The sequence below is a fragment of the Nerophis lumbriciformis genome, linkage group LG11, assembly GCF_033978685.3.
Source record: "Nerophis lumbriciformis linkage group LG11, RoL_Nlum_v2.1, whole genome shotgun sequence".
Lineage (NCBI taxonomy): Eukaryota > Metazoa > Chordata > Actinopteri > Syngnathiformes > Syngnathidae > Nerophis > Nerophis lumbriciformis.
In genome coordinates, this window is record NC_084558.2 from 49,215,153 (window position 1) to 49,229,971 (window position 14,819).

Here is a 14,819-nt window from a genome sequence, read left to right on the forward strand (position 1 = left end):
CAAATGTTGTCTTCTTTCCGAGAACATTGCAACTTTCAAATTTTTCCTGAGGCTTGTCTTTCTGGTAACATTACACACTTTTTGGGTAAAATTCTTGTTTTTTTCCCCCGTAATACTACAACTTCTCGCTATGACGATGTTACGTTTTTCCTTACATTTCTTACATGTGCTCACTATTAGGTCTTTTTTCTTGTATCATTAATGTTTTTTAAACCAAATTCTCATTTTCTTCCCTGTAAGAAGATTACATTTTTCCTGAGGCTCGTCTTTCTTGAAACAGTACACACTTTTTGTGTAAAAATTCTCACGTTTTTCTCTCCGTAACACTACAACTTCCCGCCATGTTACATCGGTAACATGACGATGTTACGTTTTTCTTTAAAATTTCTTAAATAATTTCAATATTAGGACTTTTTTCTTGTATCATTTCATATTTTTGGTGTGAAATTGTCATTTTCTTCCCATAACACAACTTCTCGCGACGTTATGTCTGTAACATGACAATGTTACATTTATGATTACATTTCTTACATGTTCTCAATATTAGGTCTTTTTTCTTGTATCATTAATGTTTTTTAAACCAAATTCTCATTTTCTTCCCTGTAAGAAGATTACATTTTTCCTATGGCTCGTCTTTCTTGAAACAGTACACACTTTTTGTGTAAAAATTCTCACGTTTTTCTCTCCGTAACACTACAACTTCCCGCCATGTTACATCGGTAACATGACGATGTTACGTTTTTCTTTAAAATTTCTTAAATAATTTCAATATTAGGACTTTTTTCTTGTATCATTTCATATTTTTGGTGTGAAATTGTCATTTTCTTCCCATAACACTACAACTTCTCGCGACGTTACGTCTGTAACATGACAATGTTACATTTTTCTTTACATTTATGATTACATTTCTTACATGTTCTCAATATTTGGTCTTTTTTCGTGTATCATTAATGTTTTGTAAATTAAATTCACATTTTCTTCCCTGTAACACTGCACATTCTAACGTCTGTAACGTAGCAATGTTATGATTTTCCCTCACTTTTATAAATGTCGTGTCTTCTTTCTCATAACAATGAAAGTTTTTCGTGAAGGTAAATTTGCAACTTTGCAATTTTCTAATTTTTCCTTTCGCTCGTCTCTCTTGAAACATTACACACTTTTTGTGTAAAATTCTCACGTTTTTCTTTCCGTAACACTACAACTTCTCGCCATGTTACATCGGTAACATGACGATGTTACGTTTTTCTTAAAAATTTCTTAAATAATTTCATTATTAGGACTTTTTTCTTGCATCATTTCATATTTTTGGTGTGAAATTGTCATTTTCTTCCCATAACACAACTTCTCGCGATGTTACGTCTGTAACATTATGATGTTACATTTTTGATTACATTTCTTACATGTTCTCAATATTTGGTCTTTTTTCTTGTATCAATGTTTTTTAAATGAAATTCTCATTTTCTTCCCTGTAACACTGCAAATTCTAGTGATGTTACATTTGTAACACAGCAATGTTATGATTTCCCCTTACTTTTATAAATATTGTGTCTTCTTTCTGAGAACATTGCAACTTTTCGTGACGGTAAATATGTAACAATGCAATTTTTTGAATTCTTCCTGACGCTCGTTTTTCTTGAAACATTACACACTTTTTGTGTAAAAATTCTCACGTTTTTCTTTCCGTAACACTACAACTTCCCGCCATGTTACATCGGTAACATGACGATGTTACGTTTTTCTTAAAAATTTCTTAAATAATTTCATTAGGACTTTTTTCTTGCATCATTTCATATTTTTGGTGTGAAATTGTCATTTTCTTCCCATAACACTACAACTTCTTGCGACGTTACGTCTGTAACATGACGATGTTACATTTTTGATTAAATTTCTTAAATGTTCTCAATATTTGGTCTTTTTTCTTGTATCATTAATGTTTTTTAAGTGAAATTCTCATTTTCTTCCCTGTAACACTGCACATTCTAGTGATGTTACATTTGTAACATAGCAATGTTATGATATCCCCTTACTTTTACAAATGTCGTGTCTTCTTTCTGAGAACATTGCAACTTTTCGTGACGGTAAATATGTAACATTGCATTTTTCAAATTTTTCCTGACGCTCGTCTTTCTTGAAACATTACACACTTTTTGTGTAAAAATTCTCACGTTTTTCTTTCCGTAACACTACAACTTCCCGCCATGTTACATTGGTAACTTGACGATGTTACGTTTTTCTTTAAAGTTTCTTAAATAATTTCAATATTAGGACTTTTTTCTTGCATCATTTCATATTTCTGGTGTGAAATTCTCATTTTCTTCCCATAACACTACAACTTCTCACGACGTTACGTCTGTAACATGACCATGTTACATTTTTGATTACATTTCTTACATGTTCTCAATATTTGGTCTTTTTTCTTGTATCATTAATGTTTTTTTAAGTGAAATTCTCATTTTCTTCCCTGTAACACTGCACATTCTAGTGATGTTACATTTGTGTAACAGCAATATTATGATTTTACCTTACTTTTACAAATGTTGTCTTCTTTCCGAGAACATTGCAACTTTCACATTTTTCCTGAGGCTTGTCTTTCTGGTAACATTACACACTTTTTGGGTAAAATTCTTGTTTTTTTTCCCCCGTAATACTACAACTTCTCGCTATGACGATGTTACGTTACGTCTTTTTTCTTGTATCATTAATGTTTTTTAAACCAAATTCTAATTTTCTTCCCTGTAAGATTAAATTTTTCCTGACGCTCGTCTTTCTTGAAACATTACACACTTTTTGTGTAAAAATTCTCACGTTTTTCTTTCCGTAACACTACAACTTCCCGCCATGTTACATCGGTAACATGACGATGTTACGTTTTTCTTAAACATTTCTTAAATAATCTCAATATTAGGACTTTTTTCTCGCATCATTTCATATTTCTGGTGTGAAATTCTCATTTTCTTCCCATAACACTACAACTTCTCGCGACGTTAAGTCTGTAACATGACCATGTTACATTTTTGATTACATTTCTTACATGTTCTCAATATTTGGTCTTTTTTCTTGTATCATTAATGTTTTTTAAATGAAATTCTCATTTTCTTCCCTGTAACACTGCACATTCTAGTGATGTTACATTTGTAACAAAGCAATGTTACGATTTCCCCTTACTTTTATAAATATTGTGTCTTCTTTCTGAGAACATTGCAACTTTTCGTGACGGTAAATATGTAACATTGCATTTTTCGAATTTTTCCTGACGCTCCTCTTTCTTGAAACATTACACACTTTTTGGGTGAAATTCTCACGTTTTTCTTTTCGTAACACTACAACTTCTCGCGACGTTACGTCTGTAACATGACAATGTTACATTTTTCTTTACATTTATGATTACATTTCTTACATGTTCTGAATATTTGGTCTTTTTTTGTGTATCATTAATGTTTTGTAAATGAAATTCACATTTTCTTCCCTGTAACACTGCACATTCTAGTGATGTTACATTTGTGTAACAGCAATATTATGATTTTACCTTACTTTTACAAATGTTGTCTTCTTTCCGAGAACATGGCAACTTTCAAATTTTTCCTGAGGCTTGTCTTTCTGGTAACATTACACACTTTTTGGGTAAAATTCTTGTTTTTTTCCCCCGTAATACTACAACTTCTCGCTATGACGATGTTACGTTACGTCTTTTTTCTTGTATCATTAATGTTTTTTAAACCAAATTCTAATTTTCTTCCCTGTAAGAAGATTACATTTTTCCTGACGCTCGTCTTTCTTGAAACATTACACACTTTTTGTGTAAAAATTCTCACGTTTTTCTTTCCGTAACACTACAACTTCCCGCCATGTTACATCGGTAACATGACGATGTTACGTTTTTCTTTAAAATTTCTTAAATAATTTCAATATTAGGACTTTTTTCTTGTATCATTTCATATTTTTGGTGTGAAATTGTCATTTTCTTCCCATAACACTACAACTTCACGCGACGTTACGTCTGTAACATGACGATGTTACATTTTTGATTACATTTCTTAAATGTTCTCAATATTTGGTCTTTTTTCTTGTATCATTAATGTTTTTTAAATGAAATTCTCATTTTCTTCCCTGTAACACTGCACATTCTAGTGATGTTACATTTGTAACATAGCAATGTTACGATTTCCCCTTACTTTTATAAATATTGTGTCTTCTTTCTGAGAACATTGCAACTTTTCGTGACGGTAAATATGTAACATTGCATTTTTCTAATTTTTCCTGACGCTCGTCTTTCTTGAAACATTACACACTTTTTGGGTGAAATTCTCACGTTTTTCTTTTCGTAACACTACAACTTCTCGCGACGTTACGTCTGTAACATGACAATGTTACATTTTTCTTTACATTTATGATTACATTTCTTACATGTTTTGAATATTTGGTCTTTTTTCGTGTATCATTAATGTTTTGTAAATTAATTTCACATTTTCTTCCCTGTAACACTGCACATTCTAGTGATGTTACATTTGTGTAACAGCAATATTATGATTTTACCTTACTTTTACAAATGTTGTCTTCTTTCCGAGAACATTGCAACTTTCACATTTTTCCTGAGGCTTGTCTATCTGGTAACATTACACACTTTTTGGGTAAAATTCTTGTTTTTTTCCCCCGTAATACTACAACTTCTCGCTATGACGATGTTACGTCACTATTAGGTCTTTTTTCTTGTATCATTAATGTTTTTTAAACCAAATTCTCATTTTCTTCCCTGTAAGAAGATTACATTTTTCCTGAGGCTCGTCTTTCTTGAAACAGTACACACTTTTTGTGTAAAAATTCTCACGTTTTTCTCTCCGTAACACTACAACTTCTCGCCATGTTACATCGGTAACATGACGATGTTACGTTTTTCTTAAAAATTTCTTAAATAATTTCATTATTAGGACTTTTTTCTTGCATCATTTCATATTTTTGGTGTGAAATTGTCATTTTCTTCCCATAACACAACTTCTCGCGATGTTACGTCTGTAACATGATGATGTTACATTTTTGATTACATTTCTTACATGTTCTCAATATTTGGTCTTTTTTCTTGTATCATTAATGTTTTTTAAATGAAATTCTCATTTTCTTCCCTGTAACACTGCACATTCTAGTGATGTTACATTTGTAACATAGCAATGTTATGATTTCCCCTTACTTTTATAAATGTCATGTCTTCTTTCTGAGAACATTGCAACTTTTCATGACGGTAAATTTGTAACATTGCATTTTTCGAATTTTTCCTGAGGCTCGTCTTTCTTGAAACATTACACACTTTTTGGGTGAAATTCTCACGTTTTTCTTTTCGTAACACTACAACTTCTCGCGACGTTACATCTGTAACATGACAATGTTACATTTTTCTTTACATTTATGATTACATTTCTTACATGTTTTGAATATTTGGTCTTTTTTCGTGTATCATTAATGTTTTGTAAATTAATTTCACATTTTCTTCCCTGTAACACTGCACATTCTAGTGATGTTACATTTGTGTAACAGCAATATTATGATTTTACCTTACTTTTACAAATGTTGTCTTCTTTCCGAGAACATTGCAACTTTCACATTTTTCCTGAGGCTTGTCTTTCTGGTAACATTACACACTTTTTGGGTAAAATTCTTGTTTTTTTCCCCCGTAATACTACAACTTCTCGCTATGACGATGTTACGTTTTTCCTTACATTTCTTACATGTGCTCACTATTAGGTCTTTTTTCTTGTATCATTAATGTTTTTTAAACCAAATTCTAATTTTCTTCCCTGTAAGAAGATTACATTTTTCCTGACGCTCGTCTTTCTTGAAACATTACACACTTTTTGTGTAAAATTCTCACGTTTTTCTTTCCGTAACACTACAACTTCCCGCCATGTTACATCGGTAACATGACGATGTTACGTTTTTCTTAAACATTTCTTAAATAATCTTAATATTACGACTTTTTTCTTGTATCATTTCATATTTCTGGTGTGAAATTCTCATTTTCTTCCCATAACACTACAACTTCTCGCGACGTTACGTCTGTAACATGACAATGTTACATTTTTCTTTACATTTATGATTACATTTCTTACATGTTTTGAATATATGGTCTTTTTTCGTGTATCATTAATGTTTTGTAAATGAAATTCACATTTTCTTCCCTGTAACACTGCACATTCTAACGTCTGTAACGTAGCAATGTTATGATTTTCCCTCACTTTTATAAATGTCGTGTCTTCTGTCTCATAACAATGAAAGTTTTTCGTGAAGGTAAATTTGCAACTTTGCAATTTTCTAATTTTTCCTTACGCTCGTCTCTCTTGAAACATTACACACTTTTTGTGTAAAAATTCTCACGTTTTTCTTTCCGTAACACTACAACTTCCCGCCATGTTACATCGGTAACATGACGATGTTACGTTTTTCTTAAAAATGTCTTAAATAATTTCATTATTAGGACTTTTTTCTTGCATCATTTCATATTTTTGGTGTGAAACTCTCATTTTCTTCCCATAACACTACAACTTATCGCGACGTTACGTCTGTAACATGACGATGTTACATTTTTGATTACATTTCTTACATGTTCTCAATATTTGGTCTTTTTTCTTGTATCATTAATGTTTTTTAAGTGAAATTCTCATTTTCTTCCCTGTAACACTGCAAATTCTAGTGATGTTACATTTGTAACACAGTAATGTTATGATTTCCCGTTAATTTTATAAACATCGTGTCTTCTTTCTGAGAACATTGCAACTTTTCGTGACGGTAAATATGTAACAATGCAATTTTTCGAATTTTTCCTGACGCTCGTCTTTCTTGAAACATTACACACTTTTTGTGTAAAATTCTCACGTTTTTCTTTCCGTAACACTACAACTTCTCGCAACGTTACGTCTGTAACATGACAATGTTACATTTTTCTTTACATTTATGATTACATTTCTTACATGTTCTGAATATTTGGTCTTTTTTCGTGTATCATTAATGTTTTGTAAATGAAATTCACATTTTCTTCCCTGTAACACTGCACATTCTAGTGATGTTACATTTGTGTAACAGCAATATTATGATTTTCCTTACTTTTACAAATGTTGTCTTCTTTCCGAGAACATTGCAACTTTAAAAATTTTCCTGAGGCTTGTTTTTCTGGTAACATTACACACTTTTTGGGTAAAACTCTTGTTTTTTCCCCCCATAATACTACAACTTCTCGCTATGACGATGTTACGTTTTTCCTTACATTTCTTACATGTGCTCACTATTAGGTATTTTTTCTTGTATCATTAATGTTTTTTAAACCAAATTCTAATTTTCCTCCCTCTAAGAAGATTACATTTTTCCTGAGGCTCGTCTTTCTTGAAACATTACACACTTTTTGTGTAAAAATTCTCACGTTTTTCTTTCCGTAACACTACAACTTCCCGCCATGTTACATCAGTAACATGACGATGTTACGTTTTTCTTAAACATTTCTTAAATAATCTCAATATTAGGACATTTTTCTTGTATCATTTCATATTTTTGATGTGAGATTCTCATTTTCTTCCCATAACACTACAACTTCTCGTGACGTTAAGTCTGTAACATGACGATGTTACATTTGTCTTTACGTGTATGATTACATTTCTTACATGTTCTCAATATTTGGTCTTTTTTCTTGTATCATTAATGTTTTTTAAATGAAATTCTCATTTTCTTCCCCGTAACACTGCAAATTCTAGTGGTGTTACATTTGTAACACAGCAATGTTATGATTTCCCCTTACTTTTATAAACATCGTGTCTTCTTTCTGAGAACATTGCAACTTTTCGTGACGGTAAATATGTAACATTGCATTTTTCGAATTTTTTCCTGAGGCTCGTCTTTCTTGAAACATTAAACACTTTTTGTGTAAAATTCTCACGTTTTTCTTCCCGTAACACTATAACTTCTCGCGACGTTAAGTCTGTAACATGACAATGTTACATTTTTCTTTACATTTATGATTACATTTCTTACATGTTCTGAATATTTGGTCTTTTTTCTTGTATCATTAATGTTTTTTAAGTGAAATTCTCATTTTCTTCCCTGTAACACTGCACATTCTAGTGATGTTACATTTGTGTAACAGCAATATTATGATTTTACCTTACTTTTACAAATGTTGTCTTCTTTCCGAGAACATTGCAACTTTCACATTTTTCCTGAGGCTTGTCTTTCTGGTAACATTACACACTTTTTGGGTAAAATTCTTGGTTTTTTCCCCCGTAATACTACAACTTCTCGCTATGACGATGTTACGTCACTATTAGGTCTTTTTTCTTGTATCATTAATGTTTTTTAAACCAAATTCTCATTTTCCTCCCTGTAAGAAGATTACATTTTTCCTGAGGCTCGTCTTTCTTGAAACATTACACACTTTTTGTGTAAAAATTCTCACGTTTTTCTTTCCGTAACACTACAACTTCCCGCCATGTTACATCGGTAACATGACGATGTTACGTTTTTATTAAAAAATTCTTAAATAATCTCAACATTAGGACTATTTCTTGCATCATGTCATATTTTTGGTGTGAAATTGTCATTTTGCGACGCCTGGTGAATTGCCGGCGTTACAAAAATCACTTTGTTTCCCACTCGCGGGTGTTGTTGCGAGCGAGGAAGCGGGGTCGCCATCTCTGAAGGCAGCGCGGCGTTAACAAGCTTAGGAAGAGATTAGGACAAGACGCTGTGATCTAGCGTGTGTTTGGCCACATGTGCGGGGTCCTTTCACATGCTAAGCGGCGTGCTAATTGGGCCGACAGAGTCCATTTATGTAATCCCTCCAACAAGGCCGGCACACGCTCCCTGCATTGAAAGAAGTGCGCGTGACGAGGAGTCCAATTAAAGGCCGGTCAGTCTCCATTTAGCCACACTCAATGGACCGGCGCCGTGCGTGGAGCAAACAAAAGGAGGCTCCCAGAAGCGTTTAACTCCCCCAAGGGCCCGGCCGGGACCCGGCTCCGGCAGGGACAGGAGGGCCAAATGAGATGCGCATTTAAAACGTGCGAGGGGGCGGGGCCGGACCTGACCGGAGGTTAATGGAAGCGCCCTCGGAGGTGAGGCTTTGGCGCCACTCGGCACGGGGAAGGTGGCGGCGTGAGGGGAGGATTTTAAAAAGGAGCATTAGCATCGTGATGATAGCATCAACTCTGCGTCTTCCTACATTTGGGAATTCTATTTTAAAGTGAAAAAATGAAAGACACCTGCAATGAAGTTTAGAATGAAGAAAAAAAAAAAACGGAATATGACAACTTTTGGACATTTTTAACAACTCTTTTGACACAAAAATGTTAAATTCCTGTCATTTTGCTAATTTTTTTCTCATAACTTTAACTTTAGAAAGTATTGTGGTAACATTCAAGTCTACATCTGGTGACGTTGTGTCCTTTAATTCTGCATCTTTACCTCTTTTCTATTCTTCTCACACTGAAACCTTTTGTCTCATGCAATTGGACTTCCATCCATCCATCCATTTTCTACCGCTTGTCCCTTTACCCCCCGCAGTTTTTTTTACTTAATATTGCTCGTAACATTACGATTTTCTTGCTTTGCAACTTTTGATACGTTACAATTCCCCGCTACAGTTTTTCTCATTACGTCTTTCAAGATTGTAGTATTCCTTATTTTTTGTGTAAAATGTAAATGTTTTTCCCGTAACACTGCAGCTTTTAGTGATGTTACGTAACGTGGCAATGTTACGATTTTCCGTTTCATTGTGTTAATATTGCGTCTTTTTCTCGTAACATTATATACCTTTTGTGTAAAATTTAAATGTTTTTCCCATAACACTGCAGCTTTTACTGATGTTACGCAACGTGTCAACATATATACTTACATCATGTATATATTACATGTTCTTATGAATGTTACTACATTACATATATACTTACATCATGTATATATTACCGGTACATGTTATTATGAATGTTACTAGATACTACATATATATTTACATCATGTATATATTACATGTTATTATGAATGATACTAGATACTACATATATACTTACATCATGTATATATCACATGTTATTATGAATGTTACTACATTACATATATACTTACATCATGTATATATTACATGTTATTATGAATGTTACTAGATACTAAATCCTTACTTACATCATGTATATATTACATGTTATTATGAATGTTACTACATGACATATATACTTACATCATGTATATATTACATGTTATTATGAATGTTACGACATTACATGTATACTTACATCATGTATACATCACATGTTATTATGAATGTTACTACATTACACATATACTTACATCATGTATATATTACATGTTATTATGAATGTTACTAGATACTACATATATACTTACATCATGTATATATTATATGTTATAATGAATGTTACTACATGACATATATACTTACATCATATATATTACATGTTATTATGAATGTTACTACATGACATATATACTTACATCATGTATATATTACATGTTATAATGAATGTTACTACATGACATATATACTTACATCATATATATTACATGTTATTATGAATGTTACTACATGACATATATACTTACATCATGTATATATTACATGTTATTAGGGCCCGCATGGCCCATTGCATAAGGACTCCCACAGGGAGTCCTTATGCAATGGGACATAAGGACCTATTGAATTTGTAAGGTTTTATTATTCTTTATTATTATTATTCTTCCGCCGCCTCTTTGAGCACTAATTTGACCCACTTAACATGCTTCAAAACTCACCATATTTGACCCACACATCAGGACCTGCGAAAATTGTCTTTTAATAAAGAAACCAAACCCCAAAAATCAAAATTGCGCTCTAGCGCCACCTAAGGAAAAAAAAAAACTAGACTGCCTGTAACTCCCACTAGGAAGGTCGGAGAGACATAAAACAAAAAACCTCTATGTAGATCTGACTTAGACCTAGTTTTCATAATTGTATATCCTCGGGCTAAAATCAACAGCAAGTTGGCAATTCCCCCTTCAAGACAAAAAAGTACTAAAAACAGTCACTTTTGCCTCTTTGAGCTGTAATTTGACCCCCTTAACATGCTTCAAAACTCACCGAACTGAACACACACATCACGACTGGCAAAAATTGCGATCTAATAAAAAAACCTAACCCCAAATTTAAAAATTGCGCTCTAGAGCAATTTTTGAATAAAACGAAGAAAAAACTGCTCCTCGGAAGAAAAAAATGACAAAACTGCCTGTAACTCCCACTGGGAAGGTCGGAGAGACATGAAACAAAAACCTCTCCGTAGGTCTCACTTTAGACCTACATTTCATAAATTGACAACCCCCAGCAAAAATCAACAGGAAGTTTGCTATTCCCCCTTCAAAAAAAATGTTTTGTAAAAACCGGTCACCTTCCTTCAAAAACGAACTCCTCTGAGCGCGTTTGTCGTTTCGCCTTCAAACTAACACAGGAGAGAGATTGAACAATGACAGAAGCGCTTTTTTTCTAACTGCTCCGGTTTTGATTTTATGACCCTTCAAAGACCCGCTGCGCTGATGCTGCTGCACTGCTGTTTTTTTAAGATGGCTGCTTAAAAGCAGGAAGCACCAACGTGCCCACACAATGCAGACAAGGTAGGTACACTAGACAAAAGTCTTGGGACACTTCAGACTAAAAGTAGACAAAAGTATTGGGACACTTAGGACTAGCACCTGCCAAATACGCGGGCCCGACCAATGCTGCTTGCAGCTTTAATTATGAATGTTACTACATTACATATATACTTACATCATGTATACATTACATGTTATTATGAATGTTACTAGATACTACATATATACTTACATCATGTATATATTACATGTTATAAATGTTACTACATGACATATATACTTACATCATGTATATATTACATGTAATTATGAATGTTACTACATTAGATGTATACTTACATCATGTATATCCATCCATCCATTTTCTACCGCTTGTCCCTTTTGGGGTCGCGGGGGGTCGCTGGAGCCTATCTCAGCTGCATTCGGCACAAGGCGGGGTACACCCACCTCATCGGAGGGCTACATTTCTTACATTTTCTCAATATTAGGTCTTTTTTTCTTGTATCTTTATTTTTGTGTGTGAAATTTTCATCGACAACTTCTCATAGCGTTATGTTTAACATTCCAATGTTACAACTTTTTTCCTTAAGTTTTCTTGATAAAACGTCTTCTTTCCTGTAACAGTACACACTTTTTTGTGTCAATTCCCTATTTTTTTTTTCTTTTCGTAACAACTTTGTGTGACGTCGGGGTTGTAACATTGCCATCTTATGAATTTTTCCTCGCATTTTCTTAATATTGCGTCTTCGTTCTGGTGTTGTCTAGAGTTGTGTACTTATCGGTGTGTCACGCAGGTGCAACAAAACCAGCATTTCTCTCCTAACTTTGGCTTTTAGAGGGAAGGAAGCGAGCGACCACTCTCACGCCGGCCTTCATTGGTGCACGTGGAGCTCTTCATTCAGGTGTGTGTGTGTGTGTGTGTGTGTGTGTGTGTGTTCACCACTAACACGCTGCTGTGTGAGACACATTGTGTTTTAGTTGTGTTTTTAGCGATCTGAAGAGCACTCACTCGGCCCCTCAACCCTTTTAACTAATTTGCTTCCTTTCCTCCATTTTAACCTGTCCACACACACATAACACACACACACACACACACACACACACACACACACACACACACACACACACACACACACACACACACACACACACACACACACACACACACACACACACACACACACACAGTCACTATTAGAAACTGATTTTTGACTGATCATTTCTTTTTAACCCACTTGAGTGTCTTTTAAAGCGCGATCAAGCAGTAATTAAAGGTTGTTTGAAAAGGCAGAACACGAGGACACACACACACACACTACACACACTACACACACACACACTACACACACACCAACAATTGTTGGAAGATGCACCTGCAAGAAACGCATCAAAAAGACGCTCCTAATAAAAGCTTTCAATGATGACTGTTTTAGAAAAGACTTACAAAAAAGACATGATTTATTCCACAAAGACGAATGGAATCGCCATGGCGACGGCAATCTCATATTCTTCCGACATCTTTGCTACAGTCCTTTAAAAAATGAGTTTTGTTTAAGTAGGGCCCAGGTTTTAGCTGTTTGTATTTTCCAGGTTTGTACGACTTTTTACTGGCAGAACTCTACAGTAACATACATTTTTCTCGTAACATTTCAGCATTGGCACTCATTCTTTAATCCGATGTAATAGTAAGACTTTTTTTTAGTAAAACTAACATTTTATTTCTTGTAGCACTACGTCTTGATGTAAAAAAAAATTATTCAAATGTTTTTTTATGTTAGAAAAAAACATGCTTTCCTTATCGTAACTTAACAAGTTTTTTTTCCTGTACCATGACAACTTGTTGTAACATCCTGAAACATCACATCTGTCTTCCAACTTGCGATGTTACTTCTTTCTTTTGTAATATTCTATAAATTTGTAACGTTACAAATTGTCGTAACACCCTGTCTTTAATCCCGTAACACTGCGTTCTTTTATTTCGTAGCGTTAGTTATTTATTTTGTAACATTCTACAACTTTTTTGTAACATTAAAAAGTGGGGGCCGTGGTTAAGGGGGGAGGAGTATATTTATAGCTAGAATTAACTAACTAAAATTCAAGTATTTCTTATATATATATATATATATATATATATATATATATATATATATAAAATAAATACTTGACTTTCAGTGAATTCTAGCTATATATATATATATATATATATATATATATATATATATATATTTTACAAACCCTATTTCTATATGAGTTGGGAAATTGTGTTAGATGTAAATATAAACGGAATACAATGATTTGCAAATCCTTTTCAACCCATATTCAATTGAACATATTTGATGTTCAAACTCATAAACTTTTTTTTTTTTTTTTTTGCAAATAATAATTAACTTAGAATTTCATGGCTGCAACACGTGCCAAAGTAGTTGGGAAAGGGCATGTTCACCACTGTGTTACATGGCCTTTCCTTTTAACAACACTCAGTAAACGTTTGGGAACTGAGGAGACACATTTTTGAAGCTTCTCAGGTGGAATTCTGTCCCATTCTTGCTTGATGTACAGCTTAAGTTGTTCAACAGTCCGGGGGTCTCCGTTGTGCTATTTTAGGCTTCATAATGCACCACACATTTTCAATGGGAGACAGGTCTGGACTACAGGCAGGCCAGTTTAGTACCCGCACTCTTTTACTATGAAGCCACATTGATGTAACACGTGGCTTAGCATTGTCTTGCTGAAATAAGCAGGGGCGTCCATGGTAACGTTGCTTGGATGGCAACATATGTTGCTCCAAAACCTGTATGTACCTTTCAGCATTAATGGTGCCTTCACAGATGTGTAAGTTACCCATGTCTTGGGCACTAATACACCCCCATACCATCACACATGCTGGATTTTACACTTTGCGTCGAAAACAATCCGGATGGTTCTTTTCCTCTTTGGTCCGGAGGACACAGTTTCCAAAAACAATTTGAAATGTGAACTCGTCAGACCACAGAACACTTTTCCACTTTGTATCAGTCCATCTTAGATGAGCTCAGGCCCAGCGAAGCCGACGGCGTTTCTGGGTGTTGTTGATAAACGGTTTTCGCCTTGCATAGGAGAGTTTTAACTTGCACTTACAGATGTAGCGACCAACTGTAGTTACTGACAGTGGTTTTCTGAAGTGTTCCTGAGCCCATGTGGTGATATCCTTTACACACTGATGTCGCTTG